The 14821-nt window shown below is 35.3% G+C and overlaps 1 long non-coding RNA gene across 2 annotated transcripts; it reads left to right on the forward strand.

Moving 5' to 3' along the window:
• Positions 1-399: 399 nt before the first annotated feature.
• Positions 400-4735, forward strand: LOC131055480 (uncharacterized). 2 transcript variants are annotated; one of them, XR_009108366.2, is made up of 4 exons: positions 400-746; positions 4254-4302; positions 4506-4591; positions 4693-4735. It is a non-coding gene; the product is annotated as an uncharacterized LOC131055480 (long non-coding RNA). The 2 variants fall into 2 exon arrangements; XR_009108365.2 differs by lacking the exon at positions 4254-4302 and having other exon boundaries at positions 410-746.
• The last annotated feature ends 10086 nt before the right edge of the window (positions 4736-14821 follow it).

The raw sequence follows: 14821 nt of genomic DNA on the forward strand, positions 1-14821 counted from the left end.
ACCATGAAGAGTGTGACTTAGTGTAAGTTTTATTGTAGATTGGAATCTTATTTATTTATTTTTTTGATGAAAGATTTTTCCTCCACTAAATTGAATTAGTTATAGCACAAGGCTTTCTTCGACTAAGAACCAAAATTGAAAATTTGACAAATAAGCTAAATAGATATTTAATAGTCATTGTCAACACATTTCTGTTTAAATTGAAATTCTTAATAACACTTCACATAATATTATCCAATAAAAAAAATTATTTACATAAAAATACATTTATTTTCAACTATTTAAACATTGTGAAAACTGAAAATCCATTTCATGAAATTATAATTTTTTTTAACAGATAGACCTTGCAATGGAGCGTCTCGTATATCAGCTACTGCGACATGATGGATACATTTCTGCCCGCTCATACGCATTTAAAACGTTGCTTTGTGGAACGTCACATCATAAAATAAAGCACTACGTTTCGCACGTATTAAATGTGGGTTTTGCCTTAGACGGCGCCTGTTTTTTGGGAAAAAGCAGTGAGACAGGATAACGATAATATAACGCGCGCTCCTGGGAAAAAAGCAGTGGGACGGTATAACGATAATATATTTTGAGTTCATTGCAAATTCTTTACATATACATTGCGAATTGAAGAGTACGAGGAAGCATAGGCCATTTCCATTTGCCGGTTTAAAGATATCGATATTTCAGTGACGAGTGCATTCACTTTATCTTCTTTAAAAGATGGCAGAACAAAAGTGGTAATCAGTTTTTTAAAGATTTGTGTTTAACTGATTTCATATTTCAGCTCATAAAGTTTTAATCCGGTGAAACTGACTTCTGTACGATCCATTAATGTTCTGTGGGGAAATTTTATTTTCTTTTGTCCCAAGGTTTTTTTTTCTTATATCTACTTATTATAGAAGAATTTAGAAAACTATTATATTAAAATTCTTGTGTTTTTCTTCCATTTTCAGCAGCAGAAGCTTGATCAGGAACCCTTACATATGACTTTTTTTTTCCGCTGATTGCAAGATTCTGTGATTATTGTTAGCATTTGGCTCTGAAGTATTGATTTGGTATGTGCATCCTCAATGTTAATGTTAGCAGCAGCAGAAACCTGATGAGGAACCTTTATATTTGACTGTTTCGGTTGATTGCATGATTCTGTGATTATTGTTAGCATTTCGCTCTGAAATATTGATTTGCTATGTGCATCCTCCAGGTTAAATATCTGTTCATGTTAGAAAATTTTATTTCTCTTTTGTCATGAGATTTTTTTTTGGTTTTATATGTACTTATTATAGAAGAGTTTCAAATATTATTGTATTGAAATTCTTGTGTCTTTCTTCCATTTTCAGCAGCGGAAGCTTGATCATGAGGAACCTTTTACATTTGCTTATTTTTGGTGTTAGCATTTGGTTCTGAAATATTGATTTGGTCTGTGCATCCTCCATTTTAAATATAAAGCTTGCAAAATTCTGATTCAGTAAGCTTCAATAATGGTTTTAATATATATATATATATATTTTAACCCGAAAATTAATTTTCTGTATATATATTTATCTTAGAAGGGAAAAAAGAAAAGGGAATATATATAATTGTTTTGTTCAATTCTAAAGGTCATATTTGTTAAATAATTAGAGAAATTGGGAACTCAAAAATTATACTCAAACACAGGTATTTAACGGGGTTCACCAATTTGGCTACATTCACAGATAAATTTATGAATAAATGAGAGGGGAAAATGCCTGGGAATCCCATTTACCCACTTTTAACTGAATTGAGGCAAGCCCAACTCTGAAACCACATAGTCCTCGCCTTCTGACTGCATAGAACCAATTTGGCTACTTCCACAGGAAAGCAGGGCAGAGATCTTTATTATTATTGCAGCTTACATACATAAGAATATACCCTCATATATATACAATAGTCTTCAACAGAAGACGAGAGGACAGAGATGGGAAGATGAACTTTATTATTATTGCAACTTGCATACGTAGGAATATAACCTCATATACAATAGTCTTCAACAAAAGACAAAGGGACAGAGATGGGAAGATGAAACGAAGAGTCAGACTTCACATCCCAACAATATTAGAGAGTAAAGACAATTTACCCATATTCTAAGAACCAGACCATACAAACAAGTGACAGTTCTGACTTGCCATTTGGTGTCAATAATAAATATTATGGTTGAACCGTCATCTTTATTGTGGGATGTTAGTTAGATTTCCAGTTCAAATTAGAGCAATCTTTATTGTGGCAGATTAGTTAGAGTTCCAGTTAAAATTAGAGCATTATTACATTGAGTGTAGAGTACTACTTATGTTGATTTATTAGATTTCCAATTGATATAATAGCTTTATTACAGTGGTTTGGGTTTTTTTTTTTGTTCATACCCCAAGTTTATCAAAACGATCAAACAACCCTTACAGAGTCTTTGAGTGTGTCAAAGTCTGTCTAGATGTAACCTAGGGTTCAGTGATGACCCATCATTGAAAAGTAAGCAAATCATTACGAATTTTGCTGAAACCTAAAAAGCCAGTGGATTCAGCAATAACCCATTATGAAAAAGTAATTATTATGAATTTTGCTGAAACCTAAAATTCTCACACTGAATTATTCTTACAATGCAACCTATTGTATTTTTACTTTTTATTATATTGATCATAATTTGTCAGTTGAAACATTCTGCAATCTAAATAATCATTATATAGATAATTTCACGATAAGTTTCTAATTGGCCTATGGTGTAGTGTTGGGTCAGCCATAGCCTAAGAGTTTGCATTCCACACCAGATAGGTAAGTTCTCAATTTGAATGGCTATAGTCATCTCATCTAATTCTCTCATCTCTACCCCAAGAGTTTGCATTTTACATCAGACAATTATCCATATTTAAGAAGGCACTAAATAGTATTACTCATGAAAAATATGAGTATTGAGATAATTTTAAGATGGTAAAACAAGGTACTAGGTCATTTGCTTCTTAAAATCTATTAAATTCTTACTCAATTTGTAGGGATCTACTCTCTCTATTACAAAGACAACATTCGATTGATCACATTCCCGGTGCAAAGAAATTATTAATTCAACAAAGGTTTATACTACATAGTGGAGCAAAGGTAATATTATAATATATAGTTATACATCTTTACAGCTCTTAGAGTGATCTCTTTTATCAATCAGACCTTCCTTTCTTTTTTTTTAATGAAAAGCTGCACTTCAATGAATACCCACATGAGATGCAAAATAACGGAACAATAGAATTCATAGACCTCGCAATGCATATACAGTCCCATACACCAGCCATTTGAGCCTCATGAGAAAATTTCTATATAATTCAAGGTATAAATTTTGCCGCTCATACACAATACATCGTTTTATTTGAAGCATCATATCTTCAAAGAGAGCATTACGTAGGGATTTCACACATTTTAAATGTACTGGCAGATCTTTGAGAAACTTGGTCGTGCTTTGCTTCATATAGTGCACACACTTGGGAAGAGCATGGAGATAGGAAAAGGACAATGTGTTTTGAATTTAAGGAAATTCTTATATATGTGTGCACAATATGTATACTCTACACTTGCAAATTGAAGTTTATGAAGAAGCAAATATTGGTCATTTTGTCTATATGAAAATGTGGAAACCATTTCCATTTGTGCATCCAAAGTTGACATATTTCTTTAAATATCAGTGCATTCAATTTATTGTCTTTGTATGCAGAAAGTGGCAGAGGAAAAATCGTAAATAGTTTTAAAAGATCTTCTAAATAGTTTGTTTGAGGATCTTCTTATAAATATGTTCTTGAAAGATTTTTGTATACGTAAATTGTTTTCAGATTTTGAAATTTTGAGAGCTTATTTCATTATTTGTTTGTTCGTTTTAGAAGGATTAAAAAAAAGATCTCATAGAAATCTTTGTGGCTTTTTAAATTTTTCTTTCTGATTGTAGGAAATGGAAATATAGAGGTCATTTCCAAATATGTGTCCAAAGCCATAGATTTTTATTCAAATATTAGTGCATTTAATTTATCTCTGTACACAGAAAATTGGGGAGAGAAAAAGGTAAATAGCTACCCTAAATATCTTTATTTTTTGAATAGGTTCTTTACATATTTTTGTCTAGTTCAAATTTTGTTAGGTTATGAATTTCCAACAACTTATTTCATGGTTTTGTTCATTTTAGAAGAATTTAAATAGTATTGCATGGAAATTCTTGTGGTTTTGTTAAAATTTCTTGATGAGTTTCTTGTTGATTGTAGGAAATCACCATTGTCATTAGCTTTTAGTGCAAAATGTTGATTCGAGTATGTAAGTGTCAGCCAATGTTGTATTTAGGCTTTGAAACTTTTAATTGGGTGAAAATTTCCTGCACACTTCGTTAATGCTTTATGGGGAAAAATTGATTGTTTTTTAATTTTTAACTAAGGTTTTATGCGTTTTAAATATGCTTATTTTAGAAGAATTTAAAATAGTATTTTATTAAAATTCTTGTGGCTTTTATTCATTTACAGTAGCGGAGGCTTGAAGATAAAACCTTTACATTTGATATTTTCCGGGTTAATTGCTGTTAACATTTGCTTTTGAACTATTTATTCTGGTAAGTACATCCTCCATATCAAATGTTAGTTGATGTTTTTTGGGTCCATTGTAAGATTTTGCAATTATTGTTAACATTTGCTTCTAAAATATTGATCGTAGTATGTACATCCTCCATATCAAATGTTAGCTGACGTTATATCCAGTATGTAATTCTAATCCAGTGAAAATTTAGTAATTGCTTCATTAATGATTTATGTGGAAAATTTATATGTTTTACTTGAGAATTTGTTTATTGTATATTATATTTATCTTAGAAATTAATTAAAATTAGGAATGTACAAATATTTTTGGTTCAATTCTGGATTGTATTAGAGATTAAAGAAAACTTACCCATATTCTAGAAACTACATTGTACAAACAAATAAAAAGGTTGTGAGTTGCCATTTAGTATTAATATTGTGGTTGAACCCTCAACTCTGTTGATGCGGATTAGTCAAATTTCCAATTCACATCAGAACTTAATTACATTGATTGTAGGTTCTTTTTCGTATGCTAGCTTCATCAGAGATGACAAACAATTCTTTTAGTTTTGAGGTCTTTGAATGCATTACAATTTGTCTGCATGTAATCTAGGGTTCAACTATAATCCATCATGGAAAAAGTAACTAACTCGTTATGAATTTCAGCCAAACCTACTACTCCCTCATACTAGAAATTATTCTCACAATGCAGTCTATTGTATTTGTTTGCATTTCACATTAGACAGGGAAGTTTTCAAATTGAATGGTTATGTTCACTACATCTAATTGCACGACAGGTTTATAATTGGGCCATGGTATAGTATTTGTTGAGATTTAGCCCAATAGTTTGCATTTTACCACCCATATTAAGAACTCACTAAACACAATTAATTAATGTGAATTTTTTCCTATGACCTGTTGATGTGTTTTTTAGACACCTTTAACACAGAATAAAATACCAAGGTATCTTATCCTCTCTTGAACAAAATCTTCCCAAATGCTAAACTATGTAATCAATTGGAAGAATCCAAGGTTCCTAAATGTCAGGTCTTGACGTGTGGATAAGTTCAATGGTTTGATGTGATATTGCTGGAATCATAAGGGGACTTACATTGCACATGAATGCTTGAATATTGTTGGAACTTGATCATTTAATATTGCAATCTTGTGATGCTTTCTTTCATAAACTAACTTGAATTGAAAAAAGGACAAAAGGGGAAGGGTTTATGAAGACTAATCTACTCCTAGGAATGTAGGATGTAGTGGATCTCTTGGTGAGACTCTACTAGACTTTGCTTTGACATCAATGAACAATTCCACAAAGCTAGTGCAATCTTCTAGGGTAGATATATGATGTTCAAATTACCACCAACAACATAGACACCATCAAGGCAATGCATATCAATGTGTGAATAGAAATTGAAGTTAAGCTTGAGTAAGGATTCTAGTTGACCATGCAAGGCAAGTCTACAATTAGCAAATTGCTAGTAGTATGGATATGCGACTTTCACCATTAATCATCCACAAAATCTCTTTCAATTAACCAGCATTAAAACAAAATTGAAGTAGAAACCATGTAACTTGTTGGAACAACACATTTCACCATATCTTCAATGAAAAGAGTATATTTATTTACAAGTCTTAGCAACAATTTCTTTTTCTCCTACTCTACTCTATCTTCTAACTTCTAATTCCTAATTGCCTTAGTAATTATTCTTCTACTCTTCTAACATTAGCCTTTACAAATGAGAGAGATGAGCTTTATATAGAGGTCTTATTACAATAAATGAGTCAGATTGATTCACAATCAATGGCCTAGATCGAAAGATAGAAACCCTAATTAGGGTTTGTTACAACCACCATTACATTGGCCAATGAGAGATGATGATAGGTAAGATAAATAATATTTGATGTAGCACCACGTGTCACTTATTCCATCCTTGAATGAGTGTAGACTTCGTACCCTTTGATTGAATGAATGGTGACTGGGAAGCCACCTTAGCTTGCATTGTACACAATCAATTTTCCCTAAACATTCTTCTTGATGTTTGGAATTCCTTGTGATACTTTGCATTTCATCCTTGAACTATTTCCTCCTTAACGTTCTTTGACTTTGAGATCCCTTGATGTAGTTCCTACTTCATAATGCGGAATCCTTTGTGCTCATGTCTTGGATTTGTCTTTCCTTCATTTGTTCACCATCATAGTGAAGTCTTCTTCATGTTTGATCTAGTCCACATCCTTTCTTTTTTTGAAGTCCTTATCTTGAAATCCTCTTCCAATCCTTGAAATGTTGATCTTCCTCATTTGCATTTGTGATGCTTGTAGAGTCTCTTCTCCAAATTGTACCTTTATCTATTCTTGGATTTGAACCTTGATTCCTCCTCATAGCATTGTTTGAGTTTCTTCATTCTTGCATTTCATTTGTTTGTCATTTTGGAGCTGATTTTTCATCATCTGTTGCTTTGAAGTGTTGAGCCCTTGGTATTCCTGCAAGCTGCATCCTCTTTCACCTCAAGCCTTGATCATCATGCTTTCCTTCCTTGTAGCAAACTCGCAAAACAAACATATATTGAATCAAACACCTATGGGATAAACCTTGCTTCAACCTTGGTGGGAAATCGATCCAGGGACTAATTCAGTCCTTGAAATTTAGCAGTCTTCATGATCATTTTCTCATGATGGAAATTCAAAGGTCATAGGGACTTCCCACTCTTAGCAAATTTCACTTCATTTTGATGCCTTACCCTTGGGGTGGAGATTCGATCTCCATAGGGACTCCTCATTCCTCATGACTTACGCTTTTCTTTTGTGATTTTGCCCTCAAGTGGAAATCCGATCCTCATCAGGATTCATTGCCCTTGAAAATTTTGTGTTGATTTGATCACCATTTGATGGAGTGGAAATTCAAACTCCATCAGGACACATCAATGTTCCTTACTTTGTCCTCATTCCCAATGGGTAAGTTGAACAATTAATTTTCCAGAATTAACTTATGTTCCGATTTCAAATGATTTTCAGACTTACAAGTTTTCTAAAATCAGAAATTTGAAGTTATGAAACATAATTCTGGAAAATACAAGTGTTTGGATAAAAATCTGGAAAATTCGCCTTGAATAAAGTTGATTTTCAGACTTACAATAGGTTTGATTTCAATGTGTAAGTCTGTAAATGCCCTTCCAAACTCAGAAAATTAATGATATTGCAATCCAGTTCGCTGTTTCAGGTCTGATTTCTGCATATAAAGGTCTGAAACATCTCTGAAAATTGTGTTTTGTCAGCTGGAAATCATCCCCCTCATGGCGCAATTCATGTAGTTGATGTGACTTGTATTCACTTGGCTGGAAATGATGTGTCTTCGGTCTGAGATCATGGCTGGTAATGGTGGTCTTAGCCAACAATGGCGCCTTTGATTATGCTGCAAATACCTCCAATGGTGGCGCTATCAATGCCTTAGGCAAAAATCACACCCCCCTCCCCTTAGAAGATCTTCAATGTTCCTCTCTTCCAGCTCACCTGAAGTCAAATCAGTAACTTCATGATATAATATTGCTTGCTGGCTTGCATTCTTATTCGACATTTTGCCTTTCACTTTCACCACACAGCGAATGTGGGATAAATAACATGTTAACCCAGCAAGGTGGAAAACCTATGGGCATAAGGACATTTAAAACTTAGCCACATTTCTCTTTAATTTCGTACACCAAATGAAATGGTGGAAAATTGCTCCTCATTAGGACTGATTTGTCCCTAAAAACACTCATGTTATGTTGATTTCTAACCCCTTGGTGGAAAATCGATGATCATTTGGACACTTAAACTTGTTCAAATCCTTGCAAATTAGCCTCAAGTGGAGATTCGATCTCCATAGGGACACTTCAGTCCTTATAAAAATTTGTTTGATTTGAGTGGGAAATCCAAGGTCATTGGGACTAATGGATTTGTATTACCTATGCTCGTTCACCCACTTGCAACCTTATTCACTTTCATACCACTTTGTTTCACTTCACAATGAATGTGGGATAAATATTATAAAATACCAGCTTGGTGGAAAAACATGGGTCATCGAGACACTTCCTTTGTCTTGAGTGGAAATTCCTGATTCATTGGGACTCTCCACAAAGTCACTTGCAAATTCAGTCCAAGAGTGGAAAAACGCACCCGATCGGGACTAAGTCTATTTTCATCATTAAAGTCAACTCTTTCTTGCCTAAGATGGAGTGGAAATTCATGCTCTATTGGGACTTTCATCATTGTCAACTTTAAAACTGAGTGGAAAAATGCCTCCCATCGGGACTTTCACTTTTATGCCTTAATTTCATGGGGGAAAAATGTTTTCCATTGGTACTGTGATTTTCACATTGTAAAAGCCCAAACTTATCAAATTTCATCATTTTGCGCCGTGGAAATTCTATTTCCATTGGGACTTTTAGCATTTTATCAAGATTTGAAGGGTGGAAAATAGAAGTCCATCGGGACTTTCACTTTTATGCCTTAATTTCACGGGGGAAAAATGTTTTCCATTGGTACTGTGATTTTCACATTGTAAAAGCCCAAACTTATCAAATTTCATCATTTTGCGCCGTGGAAATTCTATTTCCATTGGGACTTTTAGCATTTTATCAAGATTTGAAGGGTGGAAAATAGAAGTCCATCGGGACTTTGAGCATTTTTGACTTATTTTACCAGCTAGGAGTGGAAAAACGACTCCTATAGGGACTTTTAACATTTTTGCATAAAATTCACATTAATTTTCAACATTTTCATTGTTTTTGCTCACATTTCAAGGCAAAATCGAAACTCAATACTTAGAAAAATAAACCGACAAGCTAAGGGAACTTGACACTTAGGATCGTTTCCTTGCAATTTTAACACCCTTTTGCATTTTGACATGACACCCTCTCATGAGCAAAGGCAAATACTAGGAAATTACTGCTAAACCAAGGCAATCTAAGCAAAACATCCCTAAAAAGCGAAAAAGTGGGGGTCCCCATTTGCAATGGGACAATGTGTGAAAAGGTCACAACATGACCCTATAAGGTACTTTTCTAATTAATGCCCGTGCCTACAATCCGCCACTCAACATTGAATACAAAAAACCATAGCAGCAAAAAGAAGACATACAACATAGTTAAAAATGTATGTCCATTTTCCAGAATTAGAAGCTTTTCATAATGAACATGATATCTCAGAAAGGATTACAACAGCCAATAATAAAAACTCTACAACATTGTTCCTATCTCATATCCCCATAAATTTTTGTTAAAACTCTACTAAAAACTCTCCAATAAAAAAGAGAAAAAAGAACCAAATAGCCCACAGACATAGCCACAAATTGACTTTTACAAAACAAATTTCTAAAATCAGCTAAGTTCCCAAGAATAGACAGGTAGTAGGAGACACATCAATAAAGGCACTTAATCTTCTTGATCTTCTAAAAATTCTGAACGCCCTAGTTCAGAAAAAACTGATCTTGTTGACTTTATATTGAATTTTATTTCACAAGTTTGGGGGTAAAGACCTTCAAGTAGTTTTGTCTTCAAAGTTTTCTCGCAATACCCCTTAGCCTGATCTGAAAAAACTGATCTAGTTGACTTTATATTGAATTTTATTTCACAAGTTTGGGGGTTAAGACCTTCAAGTAGTTTTGTCTTCAAAGTTTTCTCGCAATACCCCTTAGCCTGATCTGAACTATCATTTGTTCTCTCAATCCTTGGACTTGTAGAGTCGGGAAGAGATTGGTGCTTATTCCACCATTGGTTTGGCCTGTCAAAAATATATGCAAACATTAACGTAAAGTTGACAAAATAATGTTTGCTGCTGTTACCACAGACTTGAAGCTCCTTCCCTTGTCCCAATAACTCTTTGCAGCATTGCACTTAAACATATTTAGGCTGTTCTCTTTGACCACCAAACTTTGGATAACATTCTTGGAGGAGTTTCTATGATCTTGCTCATACTTCCATATCTTGTTCTCCCTCTCAATCTAGTGAACTATTTTTCAGATCCTCCAATGTTTCCTCTAAATGGAGATCATAGTACACTGAACATTCATCATTTATCTTCTGAGGTGCACCTTTAATATTTTCAGTTGAATCTCATTGCAGCTTCACTTCTTTTTCATCAATTCTTGGTTGCACCTCACTCTTCAAATCATTTGCCTCGTTAAATCTCAAACCAACTTCTAGCTGACTTCTTGGTTTATCTAGAATATTGTTTTTCTTGACATTTCAAATGCTCCTTCCTCTTCCCATGGTTTTAGGATATGTCTTCTCTCCTGATGTTGTATCTCATAAGCATTAGCCCAGATTTTCTGTCACGATGGGTTACTTTCTGGTCATATTGACAAGGCCTACCTAAGAGCAAATGACAAGCATCGATTGACAATATGTTACATAGCACTTCATCCAAATTAGGATCAATTTTGAAAGTGAAAAGACAAATCCAAATTAGGATCAATTTTGAAAGTGACAAGACAATATTTATCCACATGTACGCTATAATGCTTCTTCAATAAAAAAATGTTGCAAGGGCTAGATTTTTGAATGCAAGCAAGCTTCAATTTGTTAACCATCTCTGTACTTGGTAGATTGTCAATAGATCCACTGCCTATGATTACATTGCAAAAGTATTATTTTTAGAAGATGCTCGTTTTCCTCCAATTAGCTTCTAAGGCCTCTCTGTTCCTAGATGTCAAGGTTCTTTACATAATCAATTTCTCTTTCGTCTGTACTTCTACTTCCTTTGTTAGAGGTTCTTCTTCTTCTTGGGCTATAATTGCCCTTCTGGGGTTTTGAGGGCAGTCTATGCTCTAATGGGCTTCATTATAAATGCAACATCTCAAGGGCCTCCAATCTTCAGAAGATTGTCATCCATCCCCTACCTCCCAATCCTCCCTTTCTTCTGAAGTTGGCCTTCACATTCCTGCCTATTTTTTGGCTCTTCACTCATGGTAGTTTTTGAGGAAACTTTTTTCTCTATATTCTGGTTGGATCCTATTCTTCTTTTCTGATTCAATTTCTCCTCTGCATTTAAGGAATACTCATATCCCTTGTGCATAGTAGATACCTTGACCAAGGCAATCTCATCTTGAAGTTGAAACTTTAGTATATTCACATATTGAGCTGTTATTTTCTCTTTGTACTTTGTATATCCATTTGAATCTGAAGCCTCATAAATTGCTGCAGGTTGATTGGAAGATGCAGACAACCTCTGTTGCTGCAGGTTAAACAAACATAGTTCAAACACAAATCAGCAAATAACATAGCTCTGTAATTGATCTCTACTTTTTGCATTCATGGCTGCAACCACAGCCACAGCTCTCCTTAGGGTCATCCAAATTTTTTGTCTTGATAATAGCTAAAGTTGTACCATAAACTCTCTGTTCTGAGTGTCTTTGGATGCCTGATACCAAAACTTATGTGGATTTTTTTTTGTTGACCCTACAAGGTACTTTAGTTTATGCCTTGCGCCTGCACTTCAATGCTTTGTACTAGGCACAGAAATATTACTGTAGATAGGGAAGAAATTGTAACAAGAAAAATAAGATGGGCAAATCAGTTAAATGTATGACCATTCTTGTGAATCAGAAGCTTTTTAAGATGAATGCAACATCTCAAAGAATATTACAGCAGCCAAAAACAAAACTCTACATTATTGTTCCCATCTCTTATTCCCAAAAAATCTCTGCAAAAAAATCCCACTTAGAAACAAATAGTGAAAACCACCAAAAAGCCACACAACTGCAGCCAGAAAAGAAAATAAAGTTCTAAAACTAGCTAAGCTCACAAGAATAGATGGGTTGTGAGAGACAAATCAATAAAGGCTTACATCACTAATTGTGGAAAATATGAGTATCAAGCTAATTTCAGTATGGTAAAACCAAAAACGACCACCCTTATATTTTTGATAAAACGGTAATGTTGTATCAAAAGGAATGATAACATCATCAGCTCATCACAAGGTTATTCGAAGTCATGGTGATGCTCAAGTTGGTTAAGGAACACATACCATGTTTATGATTTATCAAAGAAAGTATGGTATTATTAATCATAAGGCAACTGGAGACTATACCGAATATCATATGATACATTATATTAAAACATGTCAACCTGAGGAATGATACCTTATGGCCATTGAACTACACTCTAAACATTCTTGTCAAAATCTTTGTGACACGGCTCAGAATTATTAGTGTCATGAATTTTGTGCACATATTCATAGTCACTTAGCTGAAATGTAAACTTGAATTGGAATGATGATGACATTATAAAATACAACTTGTATTACAATAAAGGGGTATTGGGGTAATATATCTGAAGGAAACATAATCAGCAAATGCAAATAGTCATAATATCATATGGTGTCTTTTTGTCAAAAGCATTCCACTGGGTCACATATATCCTTCTAGATTGTGCCATCTTTGTTTAGACAAGAATCTGCCCAAGATTTGTTCTCATTAATACATAATTTAATTTCCACTTTTGTTTATATTTATATGGGTTGACTCCCATGCTTTGTAGGAATGTAAAGTGTTATTTGACATCTTTGTGAAACTTGTTCTAAGTATTTATACAATCAAAAGACCACTGCAAATTCATAGTGGCTATTAGCCCGTTGTAAAGGATGTTTTAGGGACACCTTCAATGCCTTCATTTAAATTCATTCATAACCATTTTTCTAAGTTACCGGTTCCGGTTCGGATTCGGGTTCGGATTCGCGGATTCGGCAAAAATTTTTTTTTTTTGGGTATGGGTACGGGTTCGTCTGTACATATATATATATTTTTAAATTTTTTTTAATATATATATATATATATATGTTCAAACTTCAAACATCAAAATTATATATGTTCATAGTTCAAACATACAAATATGAAACATACAATGTAACTTTCCCATACAATGATACATAAATGATAACAGATAAATGCAAGTAGAATAGGTTGAATGCATGTTTTGATGCATGAAATGCATCATAGAGGGGCGGATTAGGGTTTAGATGTAAAAATAAGATTAAAAAAATTGTTTTTTAATTGTTTTTAATTGCTTTCTAACCCGTGGGCCCCGTTTTTGGGAACCCACGGGCTTGGGTTCACCTGGGTCCTCTTGGGTTCACCCGGGTCCTCTTGGGTTCACCCGGGTCCTCCTGGGTTCGCCCTGGGTCCCACCCGGGTCCTGCCCAGGCGGCTGGGTTCCTTGTGGGTCCTGCGACCCACAGGGAACCCAGCCGCCTGGGCAGGACCCGGGTGGGACCCAGGGCGAACTAGGCTGGGACCAGGACCGAGCAGGGAACCCATGGGCTTGGGTTCACCTGGGTCCTCCTCGGTTCGCCCTGGGTCCCACCCAGGTCCTGCCCAGGCGGCTGTCGACCCACAGGGAACCCAGCCGCCTGGGCAGGACCCGGGTGGGACCCAGGGTGAACCAGGCTGGGACCAGGACTGGGCAGGGAACCCACGGGCTTGGGTTCACCTAGGTCCTCTTGGGTTCACCCGGGTCCTCCTGGGTTCGCCCTGGGTCCCACTCGAGTCCTGCCCAGGCGGCTGGGTTCCCTGTGGGTCCTGCGTGACAGGACCCACAGGGAACCCAGCCGCCTGGGCAGGACTCGAGTGGGACCCAGGGCGAACCAGGCTGGGACCAGGACCGAGCAGGGACCAGGACCAGGACCAGGACCCAGCCAGTTTAGGCAAGAACCGGTAACTGAGCCATTTTTAAGTCTTAGAGGAGATTGTGAGTACTTTCATTGTTTCCTAAAGGTCAGTTACACATTTACGAGATACTTATTTTTTCAATGATCTAGATTCTAGCATTTACATTCACATTATCTTATTTAGGCATTTCTATTGACATTCTATGAAATGCTGGTGAGGGTCTGTTCTCTTGACCAACTTTTTATTTTTCCTAGCTCTCAAATATGCATAATTTTTGTTCTTTGGACTGTGTTGATGTGTTTTTTACGCACATGTGAACACAAAATAAAATACCTAAAAGTATCTTATCCTCTCTTGAACAAAATCTCTCAAATGCTGAAGATTAGCTTAAGGATCACTTTAGAAGACTCCAAGGTTCATGAATGTAGGGTCACTACGTGTGGATAAGCTCTATTGGTTGATGTGATTATGCTGGAATCACAAGGGGACTTACATTTGAATGTTTGAATGTTTGATTCGTTGGAACTTAGATCATTTGATGTTACAATATGGTGATGCTTTTGATCCTAAACTAGCTAGAGTTTGAAAAAAATGGAAAAAGATGAGGGGTTGAGAGAGT

The sequence above is a fragment of the Cryptomeria japonica genome, chromosome 5 (assembly GCF_030272615.1).
Source record: "Cryptomeria japonica chromosome 5, Sugi_1.0, whole genome shotgun sequence".
NCBI classification, from domain to species: domain Eukaryota; kingdom Viridiplantae; phylum Streptophyta; class Pinopsida; order Cupressales; family Cupressaceae; genus Cryptomeria; species Cryptomeria japonica.